Below are 21037 nucleotides of genomic sequence, written 5' to 3' on the forward strand. Positions count from 1 at the left end.
AAAAAGGCGCGACGCGGTGGGGCGTGGGGAGGGTGACACGGTTCACTCGGTGCAGGGGTAGGGACCGTGGGCGGGGACCAGCGGGGAGCAAACGGTGGTAGCAGGCCAGAGTTTCGGCTACTGGGGGCTGCTTCCAAAGAAAACGCGGGAGGGAAAGGAATGGAGCCTGCAGCAGGGAGCCCATAGACAGGGTTAAGTCAGGAGAGTGCTCAGGCACCGACTCGCTTCGAGGGAACAGGCTCCCCGGTGGGCTTCTCTGGGAGTCAGGGTGGGTCGGAGCCTAGCACGGGACACCGAGGTCTCCAAGTCGCCTTCAAAGCCCGCAGCTGGGCTTTGTCCTTCAAAGAGGGGGTGAGGGAGGCTCGTTGAAAGTCTCACCCCTGGTCTTGCGTTCTTTGGACCCTCGAAGAGGGAAAGGGGACTCGGCAACCAGAAGCTCAATTGAAAACGACCCATAGTTTCTAAGTTTGTAAAGTGACCGGGGAATCTTGAAAATCTTACAGAACTACGCCCATTTCCCCTCCCAGAAGAAAACCAGAGCAAACCCAAAGCCAAGCCCCGGTGGCACACGAACTTTGCGTCCCCACCCTGCCTGCCCCTGCGGGCCGCTGGGCGCTCGCTACTCCTAGGCAGCTGGGGTGTGGGGTGAGCCCGGCGCAGGGCTGGTCACTGCCAGGGAATCACAGCAGGAAATGCTTCCTCGGGCTTTTGATCACCCTGTCATAACATTTGCTTAAATCTCAAAATAACTTTTTTAGTAGTCCAGAAAAAAGCAAAACCCAGCACAAAGAGAATCACTATCGGATTTGTATCAGACAAACATTCGCCCTCCCAACTATATAGCGAGACACCATTAATTGTAGGAACTGAAAATTTGAAGATTTACTTGCTTCCTTCCCACCTGATTTTCTCCTCTCCTTCTCCCCTTTCGCCACTATTACCTTTTGTCTCATTTTTCTTTTTCAGGTACTTGCTTCAGTCATACTCCCCGCAACATGCTTAGCCCTCTGGCCTTAGACGGCGCTTCTGCGTAGCACGTTACACACTCTCACAAAAAACGACCAGCGTTTTGGTTCGTTTTAAGGCACAGCCACGGAAAATTGTGCACGGTTTGAGTGTGAGCGCGCGCTCTCTTTTCCTCCCTTCCCCCAACAGCGACGTGTTTCCAGTTATAAGTTTGGTCTCCTCCCCAATACTGATATGACTTTATTTTACAGGTACTTAAAGGGTTAGGAGAAAAATGAGTATGTACTAAGTCACAACTCCACTTAAAAAAAAAAAGACAAATATTAACACTAAACGGTGTAATCAGTTTTTGAGAAACCTTAAATATTATTAAGTATAGTTCTTCTCAATGACTTTGGCTATTTTCCACTTCCAATAAGGAAGTGTTAAAAACGAAATTCTTGTGAATAAAATAAAATTATGTAAGCTGTACAGCTTAGGTTTGGAGGAAAAAAGATGAAATTTCAGGGTTTTTATAAAAAAGACCTTTTATGGATGGGCAGTTATTAATATGAAATAAAATGTATAAAGCTAATCCTATCAGGTGCCTGCACATAGTAGGTGCTTACTGGGCATTTAGTCACCTTCCCTCCTTTCATTTCTCCTTTTCCTTAGAAATGTTGGCAGAAGATACAGACTTCCAAGTGTCTAAGGAAATTATGCTAAACTTCGATTCTGGTTAATGTAATCTCCACTCACATAAAAACTCACAAAATTTATCCAGGGAACTTTAATAAGATATTAAAACTTAATGGAAAGAGCTAGGCAGAATAAAAGTACTGTGATTACATACATTTAAACCTGAAACACATTAAATTGATTCGAATTTTTCAGTGGCAGTAATATTAACTATTACCTTTTGATTCCCTTTGCCTATTTCCGTAGTAAGGAACGAAATTTGTGGGTTGTCACTCATTTTTAGTGTCTCTGGTAGAACAGCCTTCGCCCATTGCTGACCTATCTTGACCTTGTATCTATCAGAGTGCAATTTTTATCTTTAAGCAATTTGGATGATTTTCTTTTGGTAGAGGTTTATATGCATTTTTAGTACATAAAACCAGAACTTGGAGAAAGCATTTAACACCCACAAGCGGGGAAAACCCATCTATGCGCTCCTCCTGTCCTTCGTGCAGAGGCACTGGAGGCTGAGAGCTGGCAGAAGCCACTTTATAACATCGCTCAGGGCCACCTAGTCCCGGATTATTTTCTTTGCGGCCCATTCAAGGCAGTAAACAGACATGAAGTGAGATTCCTGGCAACTTTGCACTGCTCTCTAAATAGCAGAGAATTAATGCAGTGTGATTTTTTTTTTTTGGAGGCTTTCCTATCTCAAATAGTTAATAAAAAGTGTTCCGCTCCACTCCTTCCAAATGACTGAGCGGGTTATAGCAGGTGATCTCTCCGTGCAACAGGTCTCAGTGTCCCGGATCCAGGCTATACCACTCGGGAAAGAAGAGTCAAAAGTAATCAATGTGGAACTTTTTCGGAGATGCGTGCTTGGATGCCGTGCGTTTGTCTCAAACATTACACTGAAGTTCGCATCCTCACTCGTGATAAGAACTTGGGGTTGTCAATGTTTTCACATGCGCCCTTATGAAATCTGTTCACACAGCGAGCGCGCAGTCGCAACCTCAGGACCATCTTTTTTTGAGGGGCTCGCCAGTTCTAGAAAAGTACACTACACACCAACTTTCTGCCTCTTATCTCCGGTCTCCATTCCAGTGGTCTGCAAGCCCGTGGCTGGACTGTGACTTCTCCGGAGTCCTGTGCGGGAGTTTCTACTTGCGCAGAGCAGTGAGCCCGACACGGAGGTCATGGTAAGTTCAGAGCAGCATGTCCGCAGCGGAATTGGAAAAACAAAAACAAAAACAAAACCCCGAAACGTTTGAGTCATTCTGGGAGCTGTGGTCTGGGGCTCACGCCGCCGCCGGAGTCCTGTCGAAGTTCTCAATGCGCGAGAACTGGGAATGCCTATGCCTTGTTTAAACTGGATGGCCGGCAGGGAGGGCCAGAACCAGCGGTCAGTTGGGGTCCTAGCAGCAGCGTGACCAAGACATACACTTATTCTTGCAAACTGAGATTTGAGCTCATCCCTGGACTTCGCCCGACCTCTGCTGCCCGGGTTGCCCTTAAGGGCTTCCCACCAGAGTGCGCAGGGGCAAGAACCAACCGTTCGCGTTCGCGACTGCCTGGACTGATAGTGTCCTTACCTCCTGGCTTGGCACCTTTGGGCACTCTGCTGCCATGCAGATGTCCGATCGGAGCCCAGGGCACTAAGAAGCGACAGCTGAAAGAAACCTACGAGGGGCTCCCACACAGCGACAAAGCCACTGGTATTTGAGCTGCTTGGCTGAGAGTGAGGGGCTCGCAGGGGAAACAGCTTCTCAAACTTCATAGCTCAAGGAATTCTGGTGGGAAGAAGCGAGAGGGAGGGAAAGAACTCTCTTCTGGTGTCTGTATCCTGCCAGTCTTGGCCAGACAGCAGAAATACTCAGAGTGAGGGTCTGAGAAGCCCTGGAGGGCACCAGGAGAAAGGGTGCTAGACAAGACAGTCCAGTGGCCTAGGTCTCCTAGGTTCTAGGGAAGGTCTGGCCTAAAATCCTCTAGGGCTGAGGGCACCAGACTAAATTTAGGTAGAGAATTCACAAGGGTATTTCCAGGACCCATTAGTCCCTGGGCAGGGGTTAGCTCAGGTTTCTTCTCTGACAAAGAGTTACCCAAGTTTTCCAAATTTGCAATCAGTGAACTTAAGGCCCACTGCCTTCTTGGAAGCCTGTGTTCGGGACTGTCCAAATATATTTGAAGATTTGTTCTCTACGGTCTAGTGAGGGTTGGGTGAAGGCCTACTTTTCCTGATAAATACACCGAGAAGTATGTGCTTCTTTATTGGGAGAGAGTGTGTTTATCACGCTGCTGGGATGACCAGGAGAGGTCCTGCCTGTGTTGGGCAAGCAGGCTTCCCTGTAGTCAGAAGCCTCTGTGGCCCACTTGGAAGTGAGACCCTAGCAGAAACATCAAAATGTCCAGCAGACAAGACAGGACTGGGCCTCTCTCTCTCTCTCTCTCTCTCTCTCTCTCTCTCTCTCTCTCTCTCTCTGTGTGTGTGTGTGTGTGTGTGTGTGTGTGTGTGTGTAGGGATGGGGCATTGGGATAGTTCTTGCCCAGTGTTAGAGGCCTGGGAATAATAGAAAGCACGGTGAGTCCATCTGGAGGTGGAAAGTATAGGGCCAGAGCTGAGACCAAGCTCAGACTGAAGTGCATATTCTCTGGACTGAACATGCTGTTTTGTTTGTTTGCTTGTTTTTCGAGACAGGGTTTTTCTGTGTAGCTTTGGACCCTATCCTGGCACTCGCTCTGTAGACCAAGCTGGCCTCGAACTCACAGAGATATGCTCGCCTCTGCCTCCTGAGTGCTGGGATTAAAGGCGTGCACCACAACATCCGGCTGAACATGCTGTGTTTTAAGTTCCTTTCATATTTACTTTCTATTCATCATTTAGTCAAGTGTCTAACCTCCCAACTTCCGAAAGGAGGTAATTCAGCTAACAATGATATTATTTGTTAAGAGGCTATGGCATGTACAACTCGGGCTTGGAAGAGTGGACATGATTACTCTTGTCTTCACAGATTTTACAATCCAGATTCCTTTTTTTTCCCTATAGAGAAATAATGAAGAGTGGTTATGAAAAGGGATAGATGGGCATGACCAGAGGTGAAGTGAGGATGGCCAGCTACAGTCTGGTATCCTTGGAACATAAAGAGCAGAGGAACTGTGTGGGGAGATACAGGGAGGGTTTGCCTGGATCTGAGAGTGACTTGGTGAGTTCAGCCTGAAAGCTCCTTAGTACTACCTACCAGAAGTGAAGCTGGGAGGGCCATGGTGCTGCACTGTACCCCTTGGTATGCTTTCCACTACTGCCATAAACACCAAAAACAACCTGGGGAGGAAAGGGTTTATTTCACCTTCCAACATTCAGGTTATAGTACACCACTGATGGAAGTCAAGACAGGAACCTAGAGGTGGGAATTGATGCAGAGGGGTGCTGCTTACTGGCTTGCTCCCCTTGGCTTGGTAAGCCTAGTTTCTTACAGAACCCAGAAGCACCTAACTGCCAGCAGCACCACCTACAAGGAGCTGGGCCCCTCCAGGTCAATCCTTAATCAAGAAAAGGCCCTACAGACTTGCTTAGCCTACAGGTGATCACATGGAGGCATTTTCTCAATTAAGATCCTTCTTCCATGGTAATGTCTAGGTTTGTGTTTAACAGACAGGGGTGTGAAGAAGGCAGCTGGTCACCTTTCAGCAGAAGGAAGATGGCTCACAGGAAGCAGGGGTGAGCTACAAAACCTCTAGGCCGGCTCCAGTGACTCACTTCCTCCAGGGAGGCTTCTCCTGTTAAGAGTCCCACAACCTTCCCAAGGATAGCTGCAAGCTGGGGGTGGGGCAAGGGTTCAAATGTATGAGCATGTAGGTATATTGTAGGTGTGTGTCACATTCAAAACACAACACGGTCAAAACAAAACAAGGACCACCACCAACTCCAGCAAACTGAACACCCCTCACCCTCAGCCCATGGTCCCTGACAATGTTGAAAGGATGTGGTGTCCTCCAAAGGTAAGAGTGTCAGTACATACAAATAAGTTAGAGAGTTAGCTGTACAGTGTGGGCAAGGCTGATGGAATGTATTCAGAGTGGGTATAGATGGCATAGGTTACAACATATTATAAAATGTGCTGTAGCAGGTGTCAAAACTGTCTTTAGAGCTAGAAATGTACTGAGCTGTATCTGTCCAGGTTTCTCAAACTTGGAAAACATCCAGGCAACTTGTTAAAACTGCACAATTCACTTCACTCCTCTAGAGGCAGATTTTTTAGAGGCAGAGACTGGATTTTCCATTAAAAAAAAAAAAAGTCCCTAAATCTTGTGTATCTTGGAGGCCAGAGGCTGGAGGCCCAAAGAGCATCTGATCGCCTGGAACTGAAGTTACAAGTAGTTGTAAGCTGCCCAAGATGGATGTTGGAACTGAACTCAACTTGGATCCTCTGCAAGAGCAATATACACTCTTAAATTGCTGGGCCATTTTTTTCCCACTCCCTGAAAACAAACTTTGAGCAAAAGGCTGGTACACAAAAAGAAACAGCTATAGCTGAGGGTGACCGAAGGGAAGACCGTGAACACTTTGAAGACTTTTAGACAGAGGTCTATCATCAGAAAAGGGACTAGCCTTTTCTTCTTTTTATTGCAGACCTGGCACAGTGTCACCATCCAAGAGGTGTGTCGTATTTAACAACTGAATAGATAAATGAACAGAATAGCATCATTTTGAATCAAGTTGTAATCAAGGAACAAAACAGTAACGCTTTCATCAGTTAAGATCAAAGGCAAGATAATTTCCTGGTGGTTCATTTTCACTAAGAGATTCTTAGGCCACCCACAGTCTCATTTACTTAAACAGAAACTCAAGAGGCACTTGGTTCTTATGGTCTAATTTCCTATAACTGTTTGCTGATGCTAACTCAGGAGAAGAACTCAGTGAAGGCAGAAAACCTGGTGAAATACAGTCTGCATCTCTTGAATGTAGGGTAGCAGTCAGGCTGCCTTGCTAGGACAAAAGTGAAGAAACCATTTCTTTGGAAGAACCACAGGTACCCGATTTTAAAAATAAGTTTGTGGCTCACCTGCTTATACAAATATATTTTCATTGTAGAAAGTTTGAATAATACAGAAAATCACAAAGAAGAAGATAAAGTTTACCTTTTACTTTAAATTTTCATTATTCATGTGTATGTCTGTATGTGTATGTGTGCAGGTGCTCATGATAGCCAGAAAGGGAATTGGATCCCTTGGAGCTGGAGTTGCAGGCTTCCGTGAGCTGCCTGAGGTGGTGCTGGGTCCCAACTTGGTCCTCTTTTTCAGAACAGTGAGCACTCTTAAATTGAGCCGGTTCTCCTGTTCCCAAGTTTGCTTCTCTGGCTATCATGGAGAGCAGTGGTTCTAAACCTTCCTGATGCTGCGACCCTTTAATACAGTTCCTCACATTGTAGTGACCCCCAGTCATAAGGTTACTTTCATTGCTATTTTGTAACTGTAATTTTGTTACTGTTATGAATCATAATGTAAACATCTGATATGTAGGACATCTGATATATGATCCTCCAAAGGGGTCAGGACCCACAGTTTGAGAACTGTTGACCTAGAGGTAATGCTGTTATTGGTGTTGATCTCTCTTTCCTTTTTATCTTTTCTTTTTTATGATTGATCAAACGCAGGCCTGCCTGCATGAAAGGCCTAGTCTTCTCACTTTTATCTTACAGTGAAGTGTAAGCAAATTTATTGTCTAAATATGCTTTTAACTTTTATAGCTTTTTATGTAACTTATATTGTTGGTTAATTATTGGTCAGTGACACAGTTTTTAAATTTCTGTACCATAATCTAAGAAAGAAGGCACCACATTTTATTTTTATTTTTATTTTATTTTATTTATTTATCTATTTTGAGGCAGAATCTCACTTTGTGGCCCTGATGGCCTGGAACTGGCTAGGTAGTCCAGTTCAGCCCTGAACTCACAGCAATTTGAATGTTAAGATTAAAGGCATGCACTATCATATACATATTTGGTACCACACTTTTTGTTTGTTTGCTTGTTTTTTCCAGACAGGGTTTCTCTGTGTAGCTTTGTAGGCCAGGCTGGCCTCGAACTCACAGAGATCTGCCTGCCTCTGTCTCCTGAGTGCTGTGATTAAAGGCGAGTACCACCACCACCCGGCTTGGTACTACACTTTTTCTAACAAGATTCTTGTTATTAAATGTTTGGGCTACTTTCCAGTCTTTTTCTATCATGGGCAATGCTACACTGAGTATCCTTTATTTATTGTGTGTGTGTTTTGTCTGAGTACTATGGCAGGCATAGTCTTTCAGGCCTTTAATTCATGGGGTCAAATTGCCTTCAGGAATGCCCACACCAAGGTAGTCATTGCAGACAATGCATGCACACTTCCTTCCTCACATCTAACCTCCATGCGATTGCTTCTATCACCCTCCTGGCTTTGGGAGGAAGCTGAGGTTTGAAAGGTCTGGTGTGACTATTTGCCAGAATTTACAACTGAAAATCCATCTCAGTTTTTTTTTTTATTTTTTATTTTATTTTTTTTAAACAAAGCATCAAAGTCCTTGGGAGGCTGATTTTGCCACAGCCTCCTGTTTGTAAAGCTCAGAGTGTCCTAAGTCCTGGAAGCATCTCTCTTGAACTCAGGGACTCAGCCTCTAGTCTAACGGGAAATTACCCCAATCTCCACCACTCTGAGTGACCTCTATTGCCTCTGAGCAGCTGCCTCTGGCTGTCAGTTTGCTTTGGGGACATTTCTAGAATTTATATTTACTCTTGTACAGGCTGAAACTACTCACTTTGCCTCCCTTCTGATGTGAGTCATGAGAGAATAAAGTTTTAGAAAGGTGGTACATAGCTCCTACCTGAATCACAAAGCAATGAGATCGCAGCATTTGTAGCTGGAAACTCTTTCCCAGTCTTTCTCAGTTTAATCAGGGCTAGATATTTTCTTTTCATGTTCTGACAGGAATCGAGAGAGTAAGAGAAAAGGGGGAACTTGGGGAATTTTGAGTAAGAACCTCACATGTAACTGATTTCATCAGGTATAAACACACAGAGACACATAGACACATTCTCCCCATTTAAAGAAAGCACGATGACTTTTCTTTTCTTTCTTTGCTTACGAAACTGAAAACCTGGCAGAGTCTTTAACTTGTAACTTGGCAGTATTGCAAATTATAGACAAGAAAAGCCAAATTGGGTGAAAATTAAAGGTCTCTCTGGACACCCCCCACCCCCAGTTGTAGGGAAAATCATGCCATTTGTACACATTTCTGTTGTTTTTTGCTTGATTTCTAACTACAGTCACTGGCATTGCTGGAGTCGTTAGAGCTCCCTGGGGAAGGGAGCTGTGGCTTGGGCCAGGGTGCGGCTCTTTGGCCACTGTTGCCATGCCGTCAATTTTAATGGATGCTGCTTTAATTGTTTTGGAATATTGATTGGAGAAATATGCAATGTGGTATTATCTGAGCTTTCTGTGTCCATCTTAATCATGAAAACATAAATAGACTCACGGCTTGGGAGGTCAATACCAGACATGTTTACAAAACTGTTTTTTTTCCCCCCTGTGGGTTCCTGGAACATTCATGGTGCCTGGGATATAGTATGAATCCTACCCCCTGTGAATCCCTTGAGTGTTCATGAAGCAATGGCAAATTGTTTTCTTTTCTATTTATTTATTTTTAGTTGAGAAAGGGGCTCAGGTGGCTCCTGCTAGCAGCAACTTGCAGGGTAGCTGAGGATAACCCTGAATTCCCCAATCACCCTACCTCTCAAGTGCTAGGATTGCAAGCATTTACACTTGGCTGTTCTTTCCTTGTAATACCATCATGTAGTAGACACCCATCTGAGAATGTATCAAATATTCCCGTTCCCACAAGTACCCATTTCTTGAATATCTATTTTATTTACCTTTTCCAATGGGAATGCATTTTCACTTTGTGCTCTTCTCTGTTAGTGGGTTTTAGGCTTGTCATTCTGTGGTGTTTAAGAATACATGGGAGGCCGTGTTAGCAATGCTGTGAGTCCAGCCAGAGTATGTGGACAGTGTTGTTCAGTTTTGAGGAGTAAAGCAGTTCCTGTGTGGGACAAGTGTCTTATTGTGAAGCCTCATTCTTACAAATTAAATTGTCAAATAGAAAATAGCTACTAGTGCCTCTTTTTAAAAATAATTAAGCAATTCTATTTACTCAATACTTGAATTAAGCAAAACTGTCATTTTTTTTTTTTTCTTTTCAGAGTTTCAGAACTCATGAGACTTCCTTCTTCCTTTTTTGTGTCTCTTGCTACGATGTGCCTTAAGGGGTGAAAATGTGTGTGTGTGTGGGGGGTGGGGGTGGGTGGGCGTGGCTCAGCAGGCCAAACATTCAGGAAGTCAGGAGAGAGATGTTAGCTTGATTTCCTAGGCGATGTAGATTGTGTTTATTTGGGGATCAGCGATCTGGGCTGATATAAACTCCTAAAACCCTTTTGCATACTTTCACATTTTAGCAGGGCGATCCGATGGGAGTGCAGTCCTTGCCATGTCCCAGACTATTAGCTCAGCTGTGCCTCTGCCTCATTTTCTGTTTTACTTGTTATAGTCACGGTAAGCAAAACAAATGTGGCTTCAAATGTTCAGAACTGGACTGTTTTTCACTACTGAAACTGTGTTTTTGCATGTGGTTTGCCAGTTTATTACTGGTTAAAATATGAGCTAGATTGATTGGTGAGTACCCAAAATAGAACTGAATCTAGTTGATTTGTTTAGCAGGCATTTTATGACATTGTAGCTACTGCCTGAACTTGGATGGGTTATAAATAACCATTGTTGGGACTGGGGAGATGGCTCAGCAATTGAGAGTGTGTGCTTCTCCAGCAGAGGACCAGAGCTCAATTCATAGCCCCCACAAGAGCAGCTTACATAGGATCCCAGGGGATCCAATGCCTATGGCCTCTTCGGTAAAGCACATCCATACACCCACATGCAGACATACACACACATCATTACAGAATAATACAAATAAAACTTTAAAAAAAATCACGGTTGTTGCTCTGCATCTCTGCATGGGTAGAGAATGTAGGACTGTGCACAAATGCAAATCTAGTGGTGTAACCTGTGTTCTCTGTTGAAATGAGACCCATTGCTAGTTTGAGTGTGGTGCAGACATGCTGAGTCATGGCTTAGTGCAATGGCTAGTTTATTATTTGAAGCTCACTTAATTGTGACTTACAGCTCATTTCTTTTCCTCTGTTTGTTTACTCTTTGCTTGCTAAATAAATGCAGTTGTATGTTGAATTATTTGCCTCCTCCTACCTCAAACTTTGGAACACCATGAAATGAGACCATGACACTTGATTGTAAAATAGACATTTGTATTCCACTATTTGGGCTCTGCTCTTGGTATCACAGTCTTGGAGTGTTTTTGCAGTATTGGGGATGGAACCCAGGGCCTCATGAATGTTAAGTAAATTCTCTACCACTCTGCCAGCCTTGTTCCAGAGGTAATTAACTCATATCTGGGCCTAACAGAAGCAACACCTGGGGAGAAAACAGGTCCTCATTTTCTGAAATGTCAAATTGCCTGACATGGATGAATCCTTAACAGGCTGTCACTCTGTGTCTGTCAGTGACTGCCCAGGATTCACCCAGGGGGTGATGCACCAGGAAGAAAAGCCAGGCATGAAGCCCAGCCCCTTTAAATAGGAGGATGCTCTAGAACAATCTGGGCATTGTCGAGATCCAGAATGGCATTTGTCTTTGAGACACACAGAGCCCAATCCAGGTTTTCATTAGCAAGGATGAAAGTCCCTACCACCCTGTTACAGCAAACTTGATGCAAGGATGAGGCTTAGGGATTGTTTATGTCTCAGGGGAGTGAATGAGGATATTTGGTGTAAAAAGGCATTCTGAGGACAGACTCAGGGCAAATCTGAACCTACTTTATGTCTGTGATAGAAATGGATCTTGTGCTGCTAAACCATGTGTCCTCTCCTCCTCTCTATTTGACCTTTCATCTTTGGATTTGGGTCACAGCCTTCGGGGAAAGGGTGGGGGAGGAAGCAAAATTGACATTTATTCCAGTGATCTAGATTTTAATTAATTAAAGTCTACTTGGGAGGGTGGCTGTGCCTGTAGCCATTTTACAAGGATGAGTTTCTTAATGAATAGCGGTTCTTCAAGCTTGCTCTGGATCCAGGAGGGGATATGAGGAGTAATTAGCTCTGAAGGCATAGTCAAAAATATAAAATTTGCACTCAAGCCAGGAACTTTATTTGCATATGAAATAAATCGTGGGGTTATGCTCGTGTCTCAGAGTCTCTGGTTATCCTAATCAGTAAAGAAAACGAAACCAGATGTTTTCATTTAAGTGTTGAATTGTGTTAGTATTAAAATAAAAATCAAGCTGAAGTATCGCTCTAAACCCAATCTAATCATTCCCCCAGATAGAATTCTCTGAAAGGCTCGTGGAGTTTTGAGAGTGGACTCCAGCGTGTTGCTGAATTTTGCAGTTTGCTGCGAGCTGCGCACACATTTCATCTGTGAGTTCCTTTCCTGTCGGTTGCCTCAAGTACTGTTTTTGTTGTGGCTTCAGTGACTCTTGCTCAAAACACAGCAGCACTGAGTCATGGAAAACACTAGATAGGGCAGTTAAAAGAATCATTCTTGTCTGTGATCATTCATAAATGAAGATTTGTGCTTTGAGAGAGTGGTCCTCTCTCCTGTCAGACAGCCAGTCTTTAGGAGAACAGGCACATCAAGGAGGACTAGATGTGTGTTCGTCTCTAGAAATTGGATATCTTAAGCTCCAGGGCAACACTGCCTTGCAGTTAAAAGGGAACGTCTGGCCAGGAATGAAGCTTGTCTAACACGAGTGAGGCCCTGTGTTCAGTCACTAGCACTGAAAGATAAAGAAGAAAGAAAGGAAAAAAGTGGATGTCCATGGCAGAAATGCTAAGAACTAACAGTACTCAGAAAACAAATCACATGAATTAACCAAATGGACAACTTTTGAAAATCTATGTGTCTTAAGAATAATGTTTGATGCCTTTTTTCTGTTATATAGCAATCCATGTTCATTCCAAAGTTCCCAAAAAATTCAGAAAAAGAAATGGACTTCAATTTGACTTAGAACAAACCACTAGCATTTTGATGCATTTCAATTGTCTATTTCTTTATGTTATATGTGATTTATATTTTAGACTTGAGAATCATAGTGTTTCTACTCCTTTGTTTGGTTTCTCTCACGTTAGAAAACATTATGAACTGTTCTCCATATCCTTACTCTGGAAGAGTTAAAAGCTTATAGTCCACTTTGAGCTTTCGTTTTGTGACTATGGATATCAGCTGCATTAGTGCTGCCTTTTTCTTAGGAAAGATAGCTTACTATTAGGTGATATTTGGGGTACAGACATATAGTACCCACTGTGTGTGTGGGTTCAGTTTATGACAACAGAATACAACAGTAACTAGTCATAAAAGAATAGTCATCGTGGCAAGGTAGGAGCAACCCCTAGCCAGCATGCTTGTGTTTGATTCCTGGCCCTGTACTAATTGTTGTCCCGAATTGCTGTGGGCAGGCAATACAGGTCCTGACAGTATGTGAATTGTAAACAGCAAAAAAAAAAAAAAAAAACAAAACAAACAAACAAAAAAAAAAAAAAAAAAAAAACAAGGAACAGTTTGGTGTAAGGTCCCAACACTCCATGACTGTTTCCTTGGTAAGATGATCACAATTCAACAAGACAGAAAGAATGACGGGTCTCTGTTCAATTTATGCTGAATAGACAGGCCTTTTATTCCTGTCATCTGGATTTCTCTAGCTCTAGAAAAATGTTGGTGCCAATATGGGACGATTCAGAATCTGTGCACTTTCGCTTTTCTTCAGTCAGCAAATAGGACATGATTTTGTGTTGCTTTAACTTACAGTTGGAGAAGCAGGGTTGGGGGACAAGTACAAGGAGCCCACCCTACATCTGGCTCTCCTGGATCCTGCATTGCAATGGAAACACCCCTGTCAGGAACTTTATTTTTGGCGCCACAGTGGGAGGCCAGGCCTATCTGTGCTATCATTGCTGCCTGAGCTGTCTTCCCCTCCATGAAAGTTGGACAGAGACAAAAGCAAGATTTGGATTTTGACACTATCTCTCTCCTCATCCATCTGGATTTTTGAATTTCATTATGCTACTCATACCTTTAGTCATTTATTTTACAGATGGCAACAATTCGTTCTTGACAACTGATTCTAAATACCTTTCCAATCAGTGGCTAAGTCCAGTATCTGCACAATACAATGATAAAGACACATTCCAACTATGCTCAATTCACAAATGTATGCGGGGACATGCCTGTGTCTGTCACTAAAGCACTCTTCCTCGGTCTTAAGAATAGCATGAAGCACGATTGTATCTGAGAAACAAAGACTTGAAAACACTTCTTTTTACTGTTGTATTTCTATTTATTTATTTATCTTGATTTTACGTATATGGGTGTTTGGCCTGCATGTGTTTCTGTGTGTCATCTCCATGTAGGGTACCCTTGGAAGCCAGAAGAAGGTTTTAGATTCCATAGAACTGGAGTTTCAGATGATCTTGAGCTGCCAGAAATCAAACCCATGTCCTCTGCAAGAGCAGTCAGTGTTTTTAACTTCCGAGCTACCCCTCTTGTCCCTGTAATATGATTTTCATTTAATAAATCTTGCAAAGAATGCTTTCAGAGAAAACTGCTGTGCGATACACGAGCCTGTGTCTTTAAGGAATGGGAACCCAGCCGCTCTTAAACACGGGGGCGTTTTTGAGAACTTTCAGTTGCCCAGGATTTAAATCAAAACTGCAGTGTGCGTCAGAGCCTCTTCGGGACAAGGAATAACTACGTGCTATTGCTTGATGAGAGATTGGGATAGAGTTAAACTGGGTGTCTCTAATATTTGCATCTGCCATTTGATAGCAGATGAGTTACTAGAGATTTGCTTTCTTCTAAGTCAGCCAGCATGACCCACTGTTCCATTGCAGCTGATGGAGTGACTTCCACAGTGTGTTTTCCAAATGGCAGGCAAGACAGACTTTCACAAAATTTACAGTGTGATGTCATCCAATGGCAGTCTTGTAAGGATAATGAAGGAAATTTCTGCAAGAAATTGTGGAAAATTCAGAATGAGACTTTTATTCCCCAGATGCTCTTGATTCCATGGTCTGTTCCGGTGTCTTGTTCCTCAGCATTCACTCATCACCCTGCCTTGCTGGTCTAGATGCTGTTCCCAGTTCCCACTCCCACCTCCTGTCTCCTGCGCTGCTGGGCTCAGAGTTTGCTTCCATTGGGGAATTTTTCTCTGCGGCTTTTTAAAAATTGCATTATTATTATTTTTTAATTGTGTGTGATACATGTAGGGGTCAGATGTTTCTCTCCATCGTGTGGGCTAGGAGCCAGGTTCCTTTCTTTAACTGCTGAGCCACCTCCTCTGTCATGTTGGTCTCTGTGTCTAATATAGCTATGTGTCCCCTCCCCCCCACCTCCTGAAGTTAAAGGTAATTTCTTTTTGCCCTCAGCAGCCAGGTCACAGCAGGTCACCAGTCTCTTTAATGTAACTCTCATATACGTGAAACACTTACTAACCCTCTTCTCAAGACTGAGTAAGCCCCAATGCTTTAGTGTTTCCGCAGGCACCCAAGCTGCTGTCACTGTTGTCTTTTCCTCCAGGCTCTCTTCTTGCTCTCCGTCCTGCTCTAGCTCTAGACCACTCAGATGTACAGTGGGCTCTCCCAGCCCCACTCCTCTGACTCCTCCATAGTAAACTAAAGTGGCACAAAGTCATGTTTAGTAAGTATTTGCTGAATGAAAGAATGAATGGAAGCAAAATGTGGAGATTCTAAGTCATATATTGAATGGGGTGGTGGCGGCACACATCTTTAATCCCAGCACTTGGGAGGCAGGGACAAGCAGATCTCTGAGTTCAAGGCCAGCCTGGTCTACAAAGTGAGTTCCAGGACAGCCAGGGCTATACAGAAAAAACCCAACATATACCTATATGTATATATCTACCAACATTTCTCTTTTTTAAAATGAATTTTTATTTAACCAACATTTTCTATAATTGATCTGCAAGTAGCCATTCTTTCTGACACACACATACCCTGTCTTGAAAAGCTTAAAAGAAGACACAGTTTTCATTATATAAATAAGCTATATAAAATGAGAGAAAAGTGTTTGATGAGTTCAGAAAAGAAAAATAAAGTACTGTGCATTTTTTTAGGACTCATCCATGTCAGCAAAAATCCCTTGAAGGAGGGTGTCTGATCTCGTATGTGTAACTAGAACACCAGAGAACCAGTAATTTATAATGGAATCACCCCTGCCCCCCCCCCATTTTTTATGGTATTGACATGGAGTCTAGGGCTTGCATACACACCTGCCCTATGACTGAGCAGTATGATAGCCTTTTCTCACTTTGTATTTTAAGACAGAGTCTTGCTAAGTTGCCCAGGCTGAACTCACACCTGCAACCCTCAGCCTCTTGGGTAGCTGGAAGTACAAATCTGGATTCCCATGCCCCACTAGGTGGACTATCAAGGAGAACATTTAGTTTAATGAGGTGAAGAAATTTTTCTAGTCTTCTTGACAACACTAAATTGTGTTGGCATGGCAGTGATAGATACATTGATATAAATGATACCTCAAGAATGTAAACATAATCACAGAGATGAAAACATCCCATATGTTATTTATAATGGAAATCTTGCTTTTTAAAATTTAGCTTATTTTTTATGTATAACTAAGAGGAGTGGAGGTCTCTGCAGGTGTCAAGGCAGTCAGGGATCTGCGGAGATAAGAATGAAAACTTGGTTCAGACAGGCTTCATCAACCTTGATCAAACTTCAGGGAGTCTGATGCCAGTATATTTAAACACAACATAATTTGGAAAAAAAGTTTCCTTGTGTAATACAATCCCTCATGCACAAGGAAGCATAATTACATTGAAATTCAACTCAAGGTGCATGCCATTTCTTCCAAGAAGGGTTCTAGAGATAGGCTACCTGTGCTAGTTTAAGGGCCTAAGGAAGGGTCGGGCCTGGTCTCTGTCATACAGATAAGTAGAGGTCATTTGGGCTCTTAGCCTTAGAGGGTCCTGGTTGGAGGAGCCTCTGGTATACAGATAATGTAAGGATCAGTTAGACAATTGGGTATCTCCAGTGCTGGTGTGGGAGCTGGAGAGGGTGAACTGTAAGGGCCATTTAGATTTCTAGCCACCTCCAATCCTGGTTGTAGGAGCTTGATTTGGCCTGGCCCAACAGATAACACAGATCACCATGCTGTTAAACACTTCCTAGTCTCAGTTTTCTGGATGGAAGAACAGGTTATACATTCATTCCTTTGAGAGGACAATCCTGTGTGTTTAACACTCCTGGTCTCCTTGGAGATCTATAGACACAAGGACCTTCACACTCCCAACATACAATTTAGGAGATCTTGACATTTTAAAGGCAGGTTTTCCTTCTGGAAATTGTAGATGTGTTATCTAGATGTAACCCATGGCATTTCACCGCCTCCCTGCCCCCCCCCCCACACCTTTTTTCTTTGTGGATCCTTTCTTTTTCTTTTTTGTTTGTGTGTTTTTTTAATGGTAAACAAGACAACAACAACAACCACAACATCCCCAAAAACCAGAGGTCAGGAAGATAACAGCTGGTTGATTTGTTGCCATACAGGCAGGAAGGTCTGAGCGTAGAGCCACAGAGTCCAGATAAAACACTACATGCAGAGTTCTTCATCTGTCTGAAGAGGCAGAGATTGGAAGATGTTCAGAGTTCATTTGCCAGCCAGCCAGTCTATCCAAGTTGATGCACAGCAGTATCTTGGTTAATTTTTTTCCTGGTGTGTGCGAGTAGTGTGTGTGTGTGTGTGTGTGTGTGTGTGTGTGTGTGTGTGTAAACTTGACACAAACTGAGTCCTCTAGGAAGAGAAACCACAAATACCTCTATCAGATTGCCTGTAGGCAAGCCTGGATTTCTTGACATGGGTGGGTCCAGCCCACTGTGGGCAGGGCCACCCATGGGAGGATGGTCTTGGGTGGTACCAGTAAGCAGCATTCCTTCAGGCCTCTACATCAGTTCCTGCCTCCAGGTTCCTGCCTTGAGTTCTCATTGTGACTTCCCTTTATCATGTGATGTGGATGTGTAAGTCAAATAAATTCTTTGATCCCCAAGTTGTTTTTGGTTATGATGCTTAATACAGCAATAGAAAGAAAACTAGGACACACAGGTTCAGTGAGATTATGTACAAATGCACACTCACAAACATCTATATACACAGAACAAACTTAAACAATACCCAGATATTAATATTAAATTTACCTTCCTGTGTGTAAATGTACTCACATTGTACAACAGCCCTCCGGAACTATACTCACTAACTCCCTTCCCCTTAGTCTTTGGCAACCCTTTTCAGCTTTCTGTTTGTGTGGTTTTTGGCCACTTTCTATACTCCATGTGAACTGTACCATGTTGCATTTGTCCTTTTGTGATTGGTTTATTTTACTCGGCGTAATGGCTGCTAGCTTCATACATGTACAATCTGACAGGATTTTCTTTTTTTCAAAGCTTGTTTAGTATTCCATTCACACGAAAATACTATATTTTCTTTGTCTGTCTGTCATTTGTATGCATATTTGGGTTGCTTCCACCTCTGGACTATTGCCAAACAATGCTGCAGTGAACGAGGAAGTCCTGTTATCTCCTTGACATATTGATTTCATTTCCTGTGGGTCTTGGTTCAGTTGTAGAATGGTTAGGACTTACAATGGTTCTAGTTTTCATTTCTTGAGGAACTTCTGTAGTTTTCCAACAGTAACTGCACTGGAGTTTCAACTTTCCCCTTCCTTGCTAGCTCTTCCTTTCTGTTCTGTTGGCAGTAGCCATCCTAATTGATGTGAGATGGAGCTGTTGTGATTTTGATATTTTTCTCAATTAGCAACATCAAGAATATTTTTATTACTTGTTACCTTTCAGAAAAATTTAAACAATAGTGTGTGTGTGTGTGTGTGTGTGTGTGTGTGTGTGTGTGTGTGTGTGTATACATGCTTATGCCACAGTGGGCATGTGGAAATCAGGGGACAATTTGCAAGGGTCAGTTCTCTCCTACAATGTGAGTCTTGGGGATCAACTTGTAGGCAAGCAAGTGCTTTTACCTTCTGAGCTATTTCTTTATCTTTTGTTTGTTTGCTTTTTGGAAGAATGTCTGTTCTTTGTCCATTTTAAAGCTGGGTTACATTTGTTACTATTGTGTAGTTATTCAAGCTAGTCATATACTCTAGATATTAACTTACCTTATCAGACATCTAATTTCCAAGTAGTTTCTCCCAGTTCATGGTTTCTTTTTCACTTATTACTTGTTTCCTTTGATGATCACACATTTTTAATTATTATTTTGGTTTTAAGTACTGACAGTTTGAATAATGACTAATAAAATATTGTTGGTTATCCTAACATGTTTATGTAAGTAAAACAACAATAAAGACTGATTCAGTGTCAGTCTTTGATCATGGAGACATGCATAGAATGTACATCAACCCAAATATAAGCCCTTGTTCCTGGACAGTTTAGATGAAAGATTATACCCCCCCCCTCTCTCTGTGTGTGTGTGTGGGGGGGTGTGTCTCACTCTCACTGAACTTGGAAATGACTATGACTATTTCATTTAGACTGACTGGCTAGGCCCCTCCTCCCACAGTTACCAGGTTTCAGTTTTGTTACAATGTCAGGCATATGGGTGGGTACTGGGATCTGAACTCAAGGCCACACGGTAGCACAGCAAGTGCTTTCTCCACTGTGGCAGTAGTCTACTACTTTAGTTTTTATTCTAGATATTTTTTATTTCAACTATTTTAAAATGGTTTAAGATTATTCTATCTGTCTGTCTGTCCGTCTGTCTGTCTGTCTGTCTGTCTGTCTGTTAAAAAACAAAAACAGGGTCTTGAAGCCTTGACTGGTGTTGAACTCTCTATGTAGTATGTAGAATGTCCTTGAATTTCTGACCCTCCTGCCTTTACCTCCCAAATGAAGTTCTAGGCTTCTATCATGCATGGGTAAATACTGGATACAGAACCCAGGGCCTTGTCAGACACTCTATGTATTGAGCATATCACCAGCCCTAAACAAATTACAAACTTTCCTTCAGACATAATTTACAAAAATATCTTTAATGAAAATGAAATTACGGCTGAAGAGATACCTCAGGGGTTAAGAGCACTGGCTGTCTGCCAGAGGACCGGGGTTCAATTCCCAGCACCCAAATGCCAGCTCACAACTGTCTATAATTCCAATCCAAGGGTTCCAACACCCTCACACAGACATACGTGCAGGCAGAACACCAATGCACATAAAATAAAATTAAGTTATTTAAAAAAATGCCTGATTTGGGCTGGAGAGGTGGCTCAGAGGTTAATAGCACTGGCTGCTCTTCCAGAGGTCCTGAGTTCAATTCCCAGCAACCACATGGTGGCTCACAACCATCTATAATTAGATCTGGTAGACTCTTCTGCCTCTAGGCATGCAGGCAGGTAGAACACTGTATATAAATAAATAAATCTTAAAAAAATGCCTGATTTAAAAAAAATGAAAATAGCCCTTTACTATACAATATTATGCTAATGAATGTGACCTGTGTGCTCTTTTTTATTTGCATATTTTATTTTATGCTGAATTTATTCCCGTGCCATAAGTTTTTGTTTCTTCAGTTTCTTCTGGGATATCTTTTTCTCTGTGCAACCTCCTCTTCTGGCTTTGGAACAATCTGTTCCTTTTCCGTGCGGATCATCTCGATGTGGCAGGGGGAGCAGAGGGAGGGTTAATTCGACCGTGAGCTCTGTAAATTCGTCGACAGCTTGTAGGTGCTTTGTTCACCTGGATGTGTTCGATGACCAGAGAATCTACGTCTAGACCCTTAAGCTCAGCATCACTCTCTGCACTTTTAAGCATGTGCAGCAAAAATTCAGCACTCTTTTTTGGTCACCGACCCTGTGTCCAGCCCCACTGTTTGGCGTGGGCACACCTGCCGACTCCACCATTGTATCACTGGGATGGCACACATTGCTTCTTCAATGTGACATCTTTCAGGTATTTGGTGGCTTTTTGGATATGCATACCCTTGATGGCCTGGGAAGTTTCACGGGTATTCTTAAAGTGAACCCGGAGATTTGAACCTCTTGACTTTTTTTTCTGAGTCGAGAGAGTAGCGAACCATCTTCACAGGTTACCCCAGGATGCTTACAGGAAGAGCTCTTTCTTTTTTAAAATAATTTCTTTTAGTGTTCCATTCAAACATTTATTTATTTATTTATTTATTTATTTATTTATTTATTGAGACAGGGTTTCTCTGTAGCTTTGGAGGCTGTCCTGGAACTCTCTCTGTAGACCAGGCTGGCTTCAAACTCCCAGAGATCCACCTGCCTCTG

At 42.9% G+C, this 21037-nt stretch overlaps 1 long non-coding RNA gene and 1 pseudogene across 4 annotated transcripts in view; one reads left to right on the top strand and one right to left on the bottom strand.

The window, feature by feature from the left end:
- The first annotated feature begins 10006 nt into the window (after positions 1-10006).
- Positions 10007-21037, top strand: part of LOC113832697 — a 97421-nt gene continuing 86390 nt past the window's right edge. For 3 of the 4 annotated variants that reach the window (XR_003480146.2, XR_003480145.2, XR_004772528.1), the window contains exons 1-2: positions 10007-10200; positions 12039-12134. This is a non-coding gene — a long non-coding RNA (uncharacterized LOC113832697). The remainder of the gene's footprint in view (positions 10201-12038; positions 12135-21037) is intronic. The other variant, XR_004772529.1, reaches the window with a different exon arrangement.
- On the bottom strand, positions 20288-20826 carry LOC113832696 (annotated as a pseudogene).

Source organism: Cricetulus griseus (genome assembly GCF_003668045.3).
Source record: "Cricetulus griseus strain 17A/GY chromosome 1 unlocalized genomic scaffold, alternate assembly CriGri-PICRH-1.0 chr1_1, whole genome shotgun sequence".
Taxonomy (NCBI): domain Eukaryota; kingdom Metazoa; phylum Chordata; class Mammalia; order Rodentia; family Cricetidae; genus Cricetulus; species Cricetulus griseus.